Raw genomic sequence first — 13,192 nt, 5'->3', positions numbered from 1 at the left:
TCAAGCTTTATTTCCGACCCGGACAATTTTAGGGGTCTACAATGAATAACATTGGTTTGAACTGAATCAAAGGATTACATATTGGTATTAACTTTGAACCTCATTATTGGTTAATCAAGAAAGCATATAGTATTCATTCTTCAATAACAAGTCTTTAAGAAGCTTCATTTTTAGAAAAGTTTAATTGAAATAAAGATCCTAAATACTCTGAAAATTTTTAAAGTGTCATAGAATCCAATTCACCCCCCTTTTGGATTATGCCATTCTTTTCTAACACTATTTTGATCAGAAGGAGTTGAACATGAGATAGAGTTGTTGGATGGAATTTTTAAGTATTTTGATTTTCAATTGATGTAACACTTGGGGAAGGCCAATGTTGTGGTCGACGCCATGAGTAGGAAATCCATTCATATCTCTATGTTGATGGTGAAGGAGTTAGAGCTAGTGGATAAATTCAGAGATTTGAATCTCTATGTAGAGTTGGCTCAAGACCACAATAGATGTGGAATGACTACCATTGCTAGTGAGTTCTTGTAGCAAGTTGGTATGAAGTAGTTGTAGGATTCAGAAGTTGTGAAGGTTCTTAATTTGTGGGATACAGAGAAAGCAGTTGGCTTTCAGATGGGTGAAGATGGAATTTGAGGTTTAAGGGCAGAATTTTCCTACCTCAAGATTCTGAGTGAAGAGAGACATTGTTGAATATATGGTGACCTGTCTGACCTATCAGAAGGCTAAGGTTAGACACCAAAAGTCTGGTGGTTTAATTATAGATGAAGGAGATCCTAAAGTGAAAGTTGGATAGTATCACTATGGATTTCATTGATGGGTTTCCTAAGTCGACTAAGAATAGTGATGTTATTTGAGTTGTGGTTGACAGATTGACCAAGTGTGCACATTTCTTGCCTGTCAATATCAAGTGATCCTTGGAGAAGTTGACACAGCTGTAGGTGAAGGAAATAGTGTGATTGCACGGGGTGCCTTCCAGTATTATTCTAGATAGGGATCCAAGGTTCACTTCTAGATTTTTGGCAGAGTCTACACCAAGCCTTAGGCATGAGGTTGAGATTGAGTTCTGCTTATCACCCACAGACGGATGGTCAGTCAGAGAGGACAATTCAGTCCTTAGAGGATTTGTTGAGGGCTTGTGTGTTAGACTACTTGGGGAGTTGGGAGGAAGCCTTACTACTGGTAGAGTTTATGTATAACAATAGCTTTCATGCTAGTATTGAGATTTGAAGCATTTCATGGTAGGAAATGTGGGACTCCTTTGTGTTGGTATCAAAGATGGTGAGTTTGTAGTTGCGGAGCTAGAATTATTTTTACAAACCATTGAGGAGGTGAAATCGATTCAAGAAAGGATTAGGTTTGCCTATAGTAGGTAGAAATCATAAGTTGATAGAAGGCAGAGAGGCCTTTGGGATTTTCTGGGATGGAACACGTGTTCATGTTTTCTAGTTGGGAAAATAGGTTATGATCGAAGTCATGTGGTAGAGATGGATGAGGTACAAGTTAGAGAGAACTTGACCTATGAGAAGAGACTGGTAGCTGTGGTTGATTATAAGATGAAAGAGCTTAGGGGCAAATCCATCAGCTAGGTAAAGGTTCTTTTGGATACAGCTACTAGTGAAACGACTTGGGAGGTGGAGAGTCAATTTAAGGAATGGTATCCAATGCTCTTTGCAGGTAAGCTTATTTTTGGGGAGGAAAATTCCTATTTGTTGGGAGGTATTATAACATAGTTAGTAGATTGGAACGGGGTGTTCCTAAATTAGAATAGGCCATTCCAAACTATTAAAACAAGGGAAAATTAGTAGCTCAAAACGTGTCGTTCCCAAACTGGAACAGGCCGTTACAAACCAATAAATTGGCTTAAAAACCCTAGTTGAGAACGGGTCGTTCCAAACATGGATGCTATGGGTAAAAATGCAACTCTAGAACGGGCTGTTCTAGTTTGAGAACGGGTCATTCTGGATGTAAATTTTACACATGTCATTTGAGTTCAGAACGGGCCGTTCCTGATTTGAAATGGGCTGTTCTGGCCACTCCTAAACTTCTATAAATAGGACCTATGTGCAGACGAGGAGGAGAGGTTTTAGAGAGAGGTTCTATAGAAAAGGACTTTAGGTCGGTGAGCTCGTTTCTCTTCCAACTTTCTCTGTATAACTCTTCTTCTCCTCTAGGTCACTAATTCTTCTATCTTCCCTTGAATTTCAGAGTATAAAGCTTACTTTTGGGAGGATTGAAGTTCAAGAGTCGAGCTCAGATATTTCTTCTTCTTCTTCTTCCTCTCAGGTTCTTGGCTTTTAGAGCCAATCTTCAGGTTAGGGAAGCTTCATGTATTATTTTTCTTGAAAATGGTTAAGTTGTTGAGTGCAAATTGAGTTAAAAAGTTGGGTTTTGTTGTTTGAAAGAAAAGAGATGATTTATTTAAAATAATGGTTGATTTGTAATTTGTGTCGAATATGTTGTATATTGTTGAAGTTATTTATAAGGTTGTAAAGTTGCCAAGTTGCCTGATAAAAATGAGTTGACTAGTTGTTGGCTTAAGTTGTTCATATATTGTATGTTGATAATATATGATATATTGGGAAAGTTGCTATACGTTGTGTATTTGGTGAAACTAAGTTATTTTTATGTTGTTTATTATTGAATTATTAATAAGTTGAGATGTATAAGTTGAAGTAGTTATTGTTGTAAACGTTGTTTAAAGTTGTATAAGTTGCCTATTGCTGTAAAGTTGTATAAGTTTCCTATTATTGTATTGCTGTAAGTTTCCTATTGCTGTAAGATGCCTATTGTCGCATTATTTTAAAGTTGAAAAGTTAGGGACATATGCTGAAGATATATGTCCAATGTTGAGATACATAGTACTAAGGTGATAAGTTGAAAGTTGTTTTAAAGTTGAATTCCTTAGTACTGTGTGGGCGACATGGAAGTTGTCGATCCATGTCATGGTTGAATGACCATTTTGAGTAAGGTATCTAGTTAGAGATGTAGTCTTTGACTAGGTACTGGAGGGTGCATGGTACTTGGAGGACAGTGGGTGGGCAAATTCCATATGTGGATTGGTGATGCTAGCCAAGGCCGTGGTAGGCTCATACCCAAACCCTTCTGTCCTGACAGTAGTACTGGACCTCCGAGTCTAAGTGGCACACCTGAGAAATTGCCTATTGTTATCTATACCTGGTTCTCTTCAGAGTTCCTAACGATGTTCTATACCTGACTTGGTTAATGATAGACCATGGGCCAAGGGCCTAGTCACTAAAGCTATGGCCAGAAGAATCCAAGAAGAGTTGGACCTTGTGAAGACTAGTGGACTTGTCAAGCCCAAGGTATTCTTCACTTGGAATGCTCTATCATGAACAGAAGGCCTAGTTCTACTTGTATATATTGTATAGTTTTTACATAGTCTCTTGTATAGGTTATTTTTGCCTTTGTATTTGTGAGGAACTTTACTTACTTTTTCTAGTGTTTGTATATTGATTTTAAGGTAGGTTACTTGGAGAGTTTAACTCCATTTAACCTCCCTAGTTGATACTTTCATTTTGTATTTTTTCAGTAGGAAAAAATGGGTGGCATTTAGCAAAGCTAGGGAGTGTGCTTAGAAATTGGGCCTGAGTTGGGCCTAGGCAAAATTTTGCATATTGGACTCATTTTGCTCCTAATTTTTCATAGATTTGATTTAGCTAGGTCTCGTCATCATATGATGAACCTAACTAAACCAAATCAAGGATTTTCAAATTAATTCATGGAGCCATTTGAGACCAAGGCCGCCTAGCTCATCTTCTCCTCCTTGGCCAAAATTCTAAGTCACACCTCTAGGTTTTTGAAGCTTGCATTGCAAGCTTCTAAACCATAGTAGCTTAAGCTTACCTTACCATGTTTCTTAAGTGAACCATGGTCAAGGTTAGCTTCTCCTACAAGCTTGCTAAACTGTGGGAAGTTAAGCCTACCTTACCATGGTTAAGGTTAGCTTCTCCTAGAAGCTACCTCTACCCTATATATTTGTAATTACCTCTCTTGTACTCACTTTTGACAAATTAGAGAAATAAACTTCAGATTTCTCTCTCAAGAGTCCTCTCAAAAATCGAAGAGAAAACCTTCTCTTTAAGGTTTCACCAAAGGTTCTTCAACCATTACTTGGTTCCTCAAGCTTCTACAAAAAGCTAGGAGTAACCGAATCACCTTGAAGACTTCTCCTCCATGAATAACACTTCGTGGAGTTTCAAAGCTTCTTCTAAGGTCAACCTCAAGAGTTCACGGTCCTAAGCATGGAATTGTTGAAGAACTTCAATCCTCTTCAACCTAGTTCCATCATTTTTGGTATCAGAGCCTAGTGCTCTTGAGGTTTTGTTTCTAACTTGTTTTACTTGAATTCGTGTTGTATCTTCCTCCTATTACATGTCTTCTTATGTTTGCTGAATGGATCTAGATTTTATTCACACTTTGAGGGATCCAAAATGCACATAATAATAGTTTGATTCATATTTGCTTGTTCTTCTAATTCTTGAATCAAACCGGTTTTGTTGTGCTTTAGGTTCCTATACTTGTGCGTTTTGTTTTGATTGAGTATCTCCATTCATTCACATGTGTCCGTGATTGGACAACATGCATTGAGTTTAGATTTTATTTTTTAATCAATTGTTTTGTCTTAGAATGTGATGTGTAGTCCTTTGTATGTTGAAACTTCCTAGACTAGCTTGTTTGACCTAATTTTTGTTTTGTGTTGTTGTATCCAAAATTTGTGTGTCTTTTGCTTATTGAATTTGTACCTTACTATATGTTCTTTTGCTTTACATGTTTGAGTTCTTAATTTGCTATTAGTTCTAGCAAATTTCCTAGAGTTAGGTTTCTATTATGTCTTGTTAAAAGTTTTGTCAAAAAAATTCATAAACACTAATTCCTATTAGGTTTTTCCTTGAGTCTTTGTGTGGCTGAAACTTTTAACAAATTTTATACATTAGAAACAGAGGCAAAACAGAGGTGATATGTTCCAAATGCATTAGAAAAGCAAAAGAAAAAGTTCTTAAAATTTTGACATAAAAATAGCACAAAATTGTGAAGCACTAGTTTAAAAAATGCATGTGAACACCTCTTATTTTGTGTAAAATTTTTGCTGCAGTTTTTCTACCTTAAAACCGAGACATATAAGTGTTAAAAGGAAATTAAACTCCTGAACATTAAAAGAAAAAGAAGTGAAAAATATTTTTCCAAAAAGAAAAGAAAGAAAAAGCAAAAGAAAAAAAGCCAAAAAGGAGTGAAAATTTGATATGTGTTGCTCTCGGTTTTGGTACTATTTTTGCATAAAAATTTCTTGAACAGCCACATCATTTGTGTCTTGTTTTTATTTCTAATCTTAGCTTTTGATTTTGTAATCCATTCTAGTGCCTTTCATAAGTTATCCTTTGTGTGCTAGCTTTCTAAATTTGCCTTAATTTTTGCTTGTCAATTTTGTGGAATTCTTTCTAGTCTTGTCTCATTTTCTTCCACCAATTGGTGTAGCTATTCTAAATTGTTCTTTTTCAGTTTTACACTAATATTCCAGTCTTGAAGGTGGTTGAGTGCTTCTTAAAAGGTGTAGGAGGCCAAGCCAAAGGAAGTCAACTTGAAGACTTTTGGTGGTTGCTTAAGGAGTTGTTCTTTCTTGAAGGAAAGACTCTTGAAAACACCTAGAAGTGACCAAGTCAAGGTTGCTTCTAAAAGTGGAGTGAAACACCTTGTGAGGCTGCAGTTTGGTGGCTGGAATTGGAGCAAGAAGGAATCGAAATTAATTGTGAAATTTTTGTGAAAATTTAGAGACTAATTTTAGTGACGGAAATTTTTGTTGCTAAAACTTGTTTTTCCTTACAAAATCCGTCTCTAAAATTGGTTTCTAATTAGTGGCTAATTTTTTTCTTTGAATTTAAGTGCAGCCACTAATTTCATTTGAATGTGAATTTACATTTCATTTGGAATGTGAATTTACATTTCATTTGGAATGTGAATTTACATTTCATTTGGAATGTGAATTTTCATTTCATTTGAAGAAAATTTGAATTTGAATTTTTCTTGTAATTTTTGTTTTCCAAATTTTTGTACAAGGCCTTTATTAAGGAGTGTCTTGGAGTGCCTTTGGTGTATCTCCATCTCTCCTTAAGAGTTCTCATAGTAAATTTCGTTTAGTACTTGTGAGAGGGTCCTTGAAGGTCTTTGGTGCCTTTCAAGCTCTCACCTAGGTTTAATTGCTTTCAACGCCTAGTTTATGTTTTCTTGTCTTTAAGTTTTCAAGTCATTTATGTTTTAAGCAATTTATGTTTTCAGTCATTTAAGTTTTCAGGCAATTTATGTTTCCTTGCTCTTTATGATTTCAAGCATCATATAATTGTACACATAGGCACTTGTTTGTTATTTTTCTTTGAGAAAAGATCTTTGTGAAAATTGCTTTGTGCAAGACAAAAGTACAAGGGAGTTTAGAGATTTTTACTTGAAGAGGCTTGGTTATTAAGTGGCTCTTTAGTAGCTCACCTCCCTCCAAAGTTCAATTTGTACTCTTAGACCTCTAAGTGCCAGGTCTAAAGCACTCCAAAAATCTTATTTTCTTAAAAACTATTTTTGTGTGGAAAGGTCTTCTTGAATTAAAATGTCTCAAAATTCCTCCAATAGTGAAAGTAATGGCTCTCCAAAAAGTCTTTCTTATATCACTAAAGAGCTCAAATCACTTAAGCTATGGAAAAAGCAAGAGTCCATTCAAAGAGAAAAAGAAAAGATTGAAAGAGAAGGACAACTTGCTTACTTAGAGGAAAAGTTGAGAATTTTAAGACAAGAGGAAGAAAAACTAAAAGAAGACATGAGAAAACATAAGAAAAAGAGTAGGAGCTCACATTCCCAATACACATCCCCTAATGAAAGCATGAATCAAGGGGATCACTGTCGCCACCGGCCCGAAACGGGCTTTCGGCATTCGCGAAGGATGGTTGGACTCGTTTATTTGTTTGAAAAATGTGGATTGCTAGAATGACTTATTCTCAAACTGAGACCTCGTCAAACGAGCAATTTTATTAAAAGGCTCACCAATCCATATTAATCCCAAGCGGGACCCTCCATGGATTAGTGGTTTTCGCAAAAGAAGGGTTCGTGGAGTCGCCACCAATGTTTTACTCAAAACATTGGAAAAAGGGATAAGGCAATTGATTTTATAAATCAACTTTGGCCATTACAACCAGAGTTGGGTAAGGGAGTCGGTTACGCGTGGGGAAGGTGTTAGCACCCCACAGCGCCCCTTTCGGGTTCCCTATGACAGATTATTTTTAAAAGAACAGTATAAAATTACTAAATTACCCCTATTTATTCTAAGCAATTATAAATTGACTATCTACATGATGACAGTTTAAATATGCACACAGAAAGCAGTAAAAGGAAGGATTGAAGGGAAACCTCTTGAAGCGTGCTTTTATATTGCAAAGAACTGGGAAGCGTTTTGGCGTTCCCTCGCTCTACAAGCCCGCTCCTCGCTCTCCTAGAACAAAATGACTACGGAAATCCGGAGGATTTCCCTTCGACTAGGTTCGAATCTCCAAGCTAAGTGCTCGGAATTCCAGAACTTCGTCGGATCGACTCCCAGAGAGATTTCTAGGGCAGAACACTGCTCAAAAACCCCAGAATACTCAAGGAGGGAGTCAAAACTGAGTGAAAAAGTGTGGAATGACGTCCAATTGACGTCATATTTATAGGGAATAGGCGCAATACGGCCTACAGGGGCAATACGGCCGTATTGAAATTTTTGAACTTCAATACGGTCGTATTGAAGTTCAATACGGTCGTATTGAAATTCAGAAATTTCAATACGCCCGTATTGAGTTCGCTGCGGTTGTATTGAAGTGTCAATACGGTCGTATTGACTTTAGTACGACCGTATTGAAGTGTCAATACGGTCGTATTGACTTTAGTACGGCCGTATTGGGCTTTTTCCCTCCACTTCTTTATTTTGAGCTATTCTAAGACCTCTGGACCTACAGAGAACCCTCCTAGGGCCTTCGAGGAGTCCTTCTGGCTGATTATCCTTCAGTCTTCGAGAGTCTTCAAGCTTTATTTCCGACCCGGACAATTTTAGGGGTCTACAGCTGCCCCCCCTTTACTTAGTCGGACGGCCTTTTGGTGTATCGGCTGACAAGTAAAGGAGTTGACCCAATTGTCCGGGTATTGTGCCGACCTTCTGACTTGTAGCGTCTTCCGGTGGAAAAATGTTGAGTAGCCTCTCCAGGTGGGTGCATACCTCGGCGCTTCTGACATCCTCGGTAGCTGAGTTTACCTTCTCCAAGGTCAACTTCACTCGACGTCCGAGCCGGAAGTTGGACATCAACGCGCCTCTGATGACGCTGATGGTTGAGTACCGCCTCTCCAGGCTTAGCTTCACTCTTTGTTCGAGCCGGAAGCTAAGTATCCTTGTGACGACGGTAGCAGTGTGAGTTTCGCCTCTCCAGGCCTAGTCTCGCTCTTTGTTCGAGCCGGAAACCAAGCGCCTTTGTGACGACGGTGAGCAGTGTGAGTTTTGCCTCTCCAGGCCTTGCTTTGCTTGTTGCCCAAGCTGGAAGCTGTAAGTACCGTCTCTCCAGGCTTAGCTTCACTCTTTGTTTGAGCCGGAAACTAAGTACCCTTGTGATAACGGTGAGCGGTGAGTACCCCTTTTCCAGAGATAGCTTCGCTCATTGCCCGAGCCGGAAGCTGCATACCTCCGTGTTTGTGACGACGGGGTAGCGTGAATATCTCCTTTCCAGGGATTTGTGATGATTTTGTCTCCACAGTCCACGATGCTGCTTCGACGGTTGTTTTTTGATTTTGTGCCACTAGGGGCTGGATAACGCAGGGATCCGTCTAGGGGATGTGCAGTTACTCATAGGTTCTTGTGTCCCAACTTTCCATTGCGTAGTTGGTTCCCACTGGGGAATTTCTGATTCCTTTGGGGTATAGACACAAAGATGCCCTTTCTGATGTGAGCGGTGCCTTATGATTGGCTGACGTCCTTTCGACGTTGGTGGAGTATCCCGGTTATCCTTGTTCGGGTGTCTCTTTTGGTTTTCTGATTTTGCTGCCTCTGTGTAGGCTGTTATCCACTGGGGGATTTTGTCGTTGATTTTGATTAGCCTCTTCTGTTAGGCGTATCAGCTTGACGTTCAATGATTGGCTGAGAGCCAGATTCCACTTGGGGAATGATTATTGATTTTTTTTATTTTTCTCCTTCTGCAGGGATGCCTCTTGAGTAGGCGACTGGGGATTTGGGGATCTTATGTATCCCAGAGTATTATTTAGGAAGCCTCTGCAGGCTTAGCCTCACTCAGCGCTTGAGTCAGAGAGCTATCTTCCACTGAGGAAGTTTCAAGTCCTTTGACTGAATATTTTGCTTGGATGATCGCGCTTCCATTGGGGATTTTGACGATCTTGCTTTGATAGCTCTCGCTGGGGATTTTGAATCCAAGAGCATGAGTTGAGGTTTCTCTGGGGAGTATTATTTCTGCGAGCCTCTCCAGGCTCAGTTTTTCTGCACAGTTGGGGTATGAGGAGTATTTTGGTAAGCCTCTCCAGGCTCAGTTATTCTGTACAAACTGTTTGTTGGATTTTCTGTATCCTTGCCTTTTTTATTTTCGGCTTTTTCTGTATTTTGCCTTTTCTTCTGATTTGGCTTTTCCTGTGTTTTGCCTTTTTTATGTTTTTGGCTTTTGCTGTACAGAAATGTCTCAGTTATTATGAGAGAGTATTATTTCGGCGAGCCTCTCCAGGCTCAGTTATTTTGAGAGTATTCTTTCGGCAAGCCTCTCCAAGCTCAATTATTCTGAGAGTATTCTTTCGGCAAGCCTCTCCAGGCTCAATTATTCTGAGAGAGTATTATTTCGGCGAGCCTCTCCAGGCTCAGTTATTCTGAGAGAGTATTATTTCGGCGAGCCTCTCCAGGCTCAGTTATTTTGAGAGTAGCCTCTCCAGGCTCAATTATTTTGTATGATGCTGTTGATTTTCTGAATCTTTGTATTTTGCTTGCTGCTGTCATACACAAGCAATTTTCTATTTTTCTATTTTATGCAGTTGCCTCATGGTAAGGTCTTTGAATGTGCAACTAATGTGTGTGTGATGCACAAATGCAATACATTTTTTTTATTTTTGTTCATTTATTTAGAAAAGTGAGTGGCTCTCCCTATCCTCTTCTTCTAGGAGGACTTTCTGTCATTGACGCGAGGGAATATTTTCATGAGCTTTTGAATGCAGGAGTTTATGGATTTTACAGGAACCCCTCCAATTTTCTTTTTATTGACCGATTATTAATGGAATTTCGTACAATTTTTATGAAAAACCAATTCAGAGGCATAATCACATGGTCAAGAGAGAAAAGAAACAAATGGATATTTTATTGATATTCACAAATGTTTATACAGAAAGATTTACAAAGGGAATTTCTGAAGAATGGCTGGCCGAGGTGGGCTATACATTTTTGGCTCAAAACAATTATATCTGTAATTGCCGCTTTTCCCGTTTCCTAGTTGTTTCGGGTGAGATGCCTGAGCTAGGAGTGTAGATACTGCAAGACGCTTGCTTCTAGAAGATTATCACTTGAACCGCCTTTCGGTTTTCGGTTCAAGTGATCGTTGCTTGCTTTACTTTTTGCATTTTATTCTTTTGCCCCTAATTTTTGCCTAGGACATGTCCTAGCGGGGATAATTTTGCCATTGTTTTGCCTAGTACCCTTGTACTGGCGGGCTTTTCGTTTTGCCCTAACTTTTGCCTAGGATGCCCTTTTTTGGGTTTTCATCCTAGCGGGCTGATGCAAGCAACGTCTTCAAGCATAATACTTCTTTACCACGTCAGCATTGACTGGGTATCAAAGTTCTTCTCCGTCCATGTCTGTGAGAATCAATGCTCCTCCGGAGAAGGCTCGCTTCACCACGTATGGTCCTTCGTAATTTGGGGCCCACTTTCCGATTTTGTCCTTTTGAGCTGGTAGCAATTTCTTCATTACCAGCTCTCCCTCATGGTAGATTCGAGGGTGGACTTTCTTGTCAAAAGCCTTTTTGGTCTTCCTCTGATAGGCTTGACCATGGCATATGGCGCTCAGCCGTTTCTTTTTGATGAGGTTCAACTAGTCATATCGGCTTTGAACCCTTTCTGCCTCGGAAAGTTTTGCTTCCATGATCACCCTTATATAAGGTTTTTCGACTTCGACGGGTAGAACTGCCTCCTGAAGTCCTATAACCATGAAGAGCAAAGGGTAATATCTTGTGTCAGTCTTTAAATGAGACAACCATCTTTTGCACTATTTTCTTGATGTTCTTTTTGGTTGCCTCGACTGCCCCATTCATCTTTGGCCGATATGGGGAAGAGTTGTGGTGTTGGATCTTGAACTCTTGGCACAGTTCTTCCACCATTTTGTTGTTCAGATTAGATCCATTATCAGTGATGATTTATTTCTCCATGCTTCCACTAGATTATTCTAAAATCTTTTGGGACAAGAGAGAAAAGAAGGGAAAATTATTTTTTATTCTGAAGTTTGTGTTTTAGAGGGGATTTATTTTTCAAAATAGTTTTTGTAAGAATGGATGGCCAAGGTAGGCTTATGTGTTTAGGCTTGTTTGATTAAACACTTATGAAGTTAAAAATCGTGTTGTGATTCGACAACTTGGATAGCTTCCCTTGAACCTTTCTTTTTGAATTTGGTTCATGGTACCATCATGGATTTCTTTTGTTTTTTGATTGTCCTTATTTTTGCCTAAAACACCCTTTTGTGGCGTTTTAGCGGACCTTTGTTTTTGTTTATTATTGTAACCCTAACTTTTGCCTAGGTCACCCTTTCGTGGGATTCCTAGCGGGTCTTTTGCTCTTATTTTTGCGCAGTCCCCTTTTTGGGTTTCCTGCCGAGCTTCTTTTATTTTGAAAGATTTCTTTTTACCCATGATGGCACTTGTCGAGGCCAAGGGAAGGTGCTCCAAGTTGTCACACACACTTCCACATAAAAATGATGTGGGTTTATTATCATTAAGATGATTTTAACCTCATTCATGTTTATTCAAACAGGGTTAAAAATAATGTGGTTTAGAATTTTATTATAAGCAATAAAAGAAGCAATGAGAAAGAATGATTTTATTATAATCATAGTGGAAACATGTGTCCTTATTTCATCACTGATAAGGGTCCCAGTGTTGACCTCTTTTATCTCTCGGCCATGCCCCAAATTCACAGTCTCCAATTTCTCTTGACGAGTTGGAGTAAGCGAGCTTCTTGATCTAGCAATCTTTGCAGATCCGGAGAGATGGTCTCCTCATCACTGTCCAACTCAACCCGTTTATTCTCAACTTTCGGATCCCGGTCAGAGCGAACAATTACAGACACAATTATTTTATTGGTTCTGTTTAGGTTTAGAATTATTAATGTTAATGAGGAAAGAGAGAAAAGAATAAAAAGAGAGTAATGTGAAAATGCCTCTTTATTGATGTATGTATATAAAACTGTACAAGACCCTTATTTACATGAAAAGGTCCTCATGATCTCGGGTACTGATCATGAGTCCCTAAAAGAAAAATATGAAGGGGCCCTATCGTGGCTTGTTCCTCTCTCTACTCCTGCTTTGGCCGAAGATTCTTACTCACGCCGGGCGCTGTTGAATCAAAAGTGATCCACCCGGCATCAATAAGGCTTTGGACCTTGTGTTTGAGAGCTAGACAGTTCTCTGTTGAATGCCCTGATGCCCCCGAGTGGTATAGGCATTTATCTTGTGGTTTGTACCACTCGGGATAAGGTGGATCCATCTTCCTTGGTGGAACGTAAGCTAGAAGACGTGCTTCCACTAGCTTCGGCAGGAGATCGTTATATGTGGTCGGAAGTTTATCAAACTTCCTCACAGGGTTGAATTGCGATTTTCCTGACTTCGAAGTGGAAGAAGATGAGGAAATGGTTATAGCATTGACTCCTCCTTCCTTCTTCTTCCCAAAGGTCTTCTTAGCTTTAAATGATTGGGAAGGTTTAACTAGCTTCCCACTTTTCAGCTCTTGTTCCACTTTTCCTTCAACATGATGGGACTCATGGTCACTGTGCTCAGCCCCGTGTATGTTGTGGTGACGCATGAGTTCCATCACTTGCGCCATTTGCTCCTTGAGCTGTGAGAGCTCGGCTGTAAGCTTCTTAATTTGCTCCTCCATCGCGTCCATCTTCTTGATTTTCTGCCCGCGCGTGAGGA

Source organism: Cajanus cajan, chromosome 9, assembly GCF_000230855.2.
Source record: "Cajanus cajan strain Asha chromosome 9, NIPB_CcT2T_4, whole genome shotgun sequence".
NCBI lineage: Eukaryota > Viridiplantae > Streptophyta > Magnoliopsida > Fabales > Fabaceae > Cajanus > Cajanus cajan.
Note: the sequence above shows the minus strand (reverse complement) of the source record.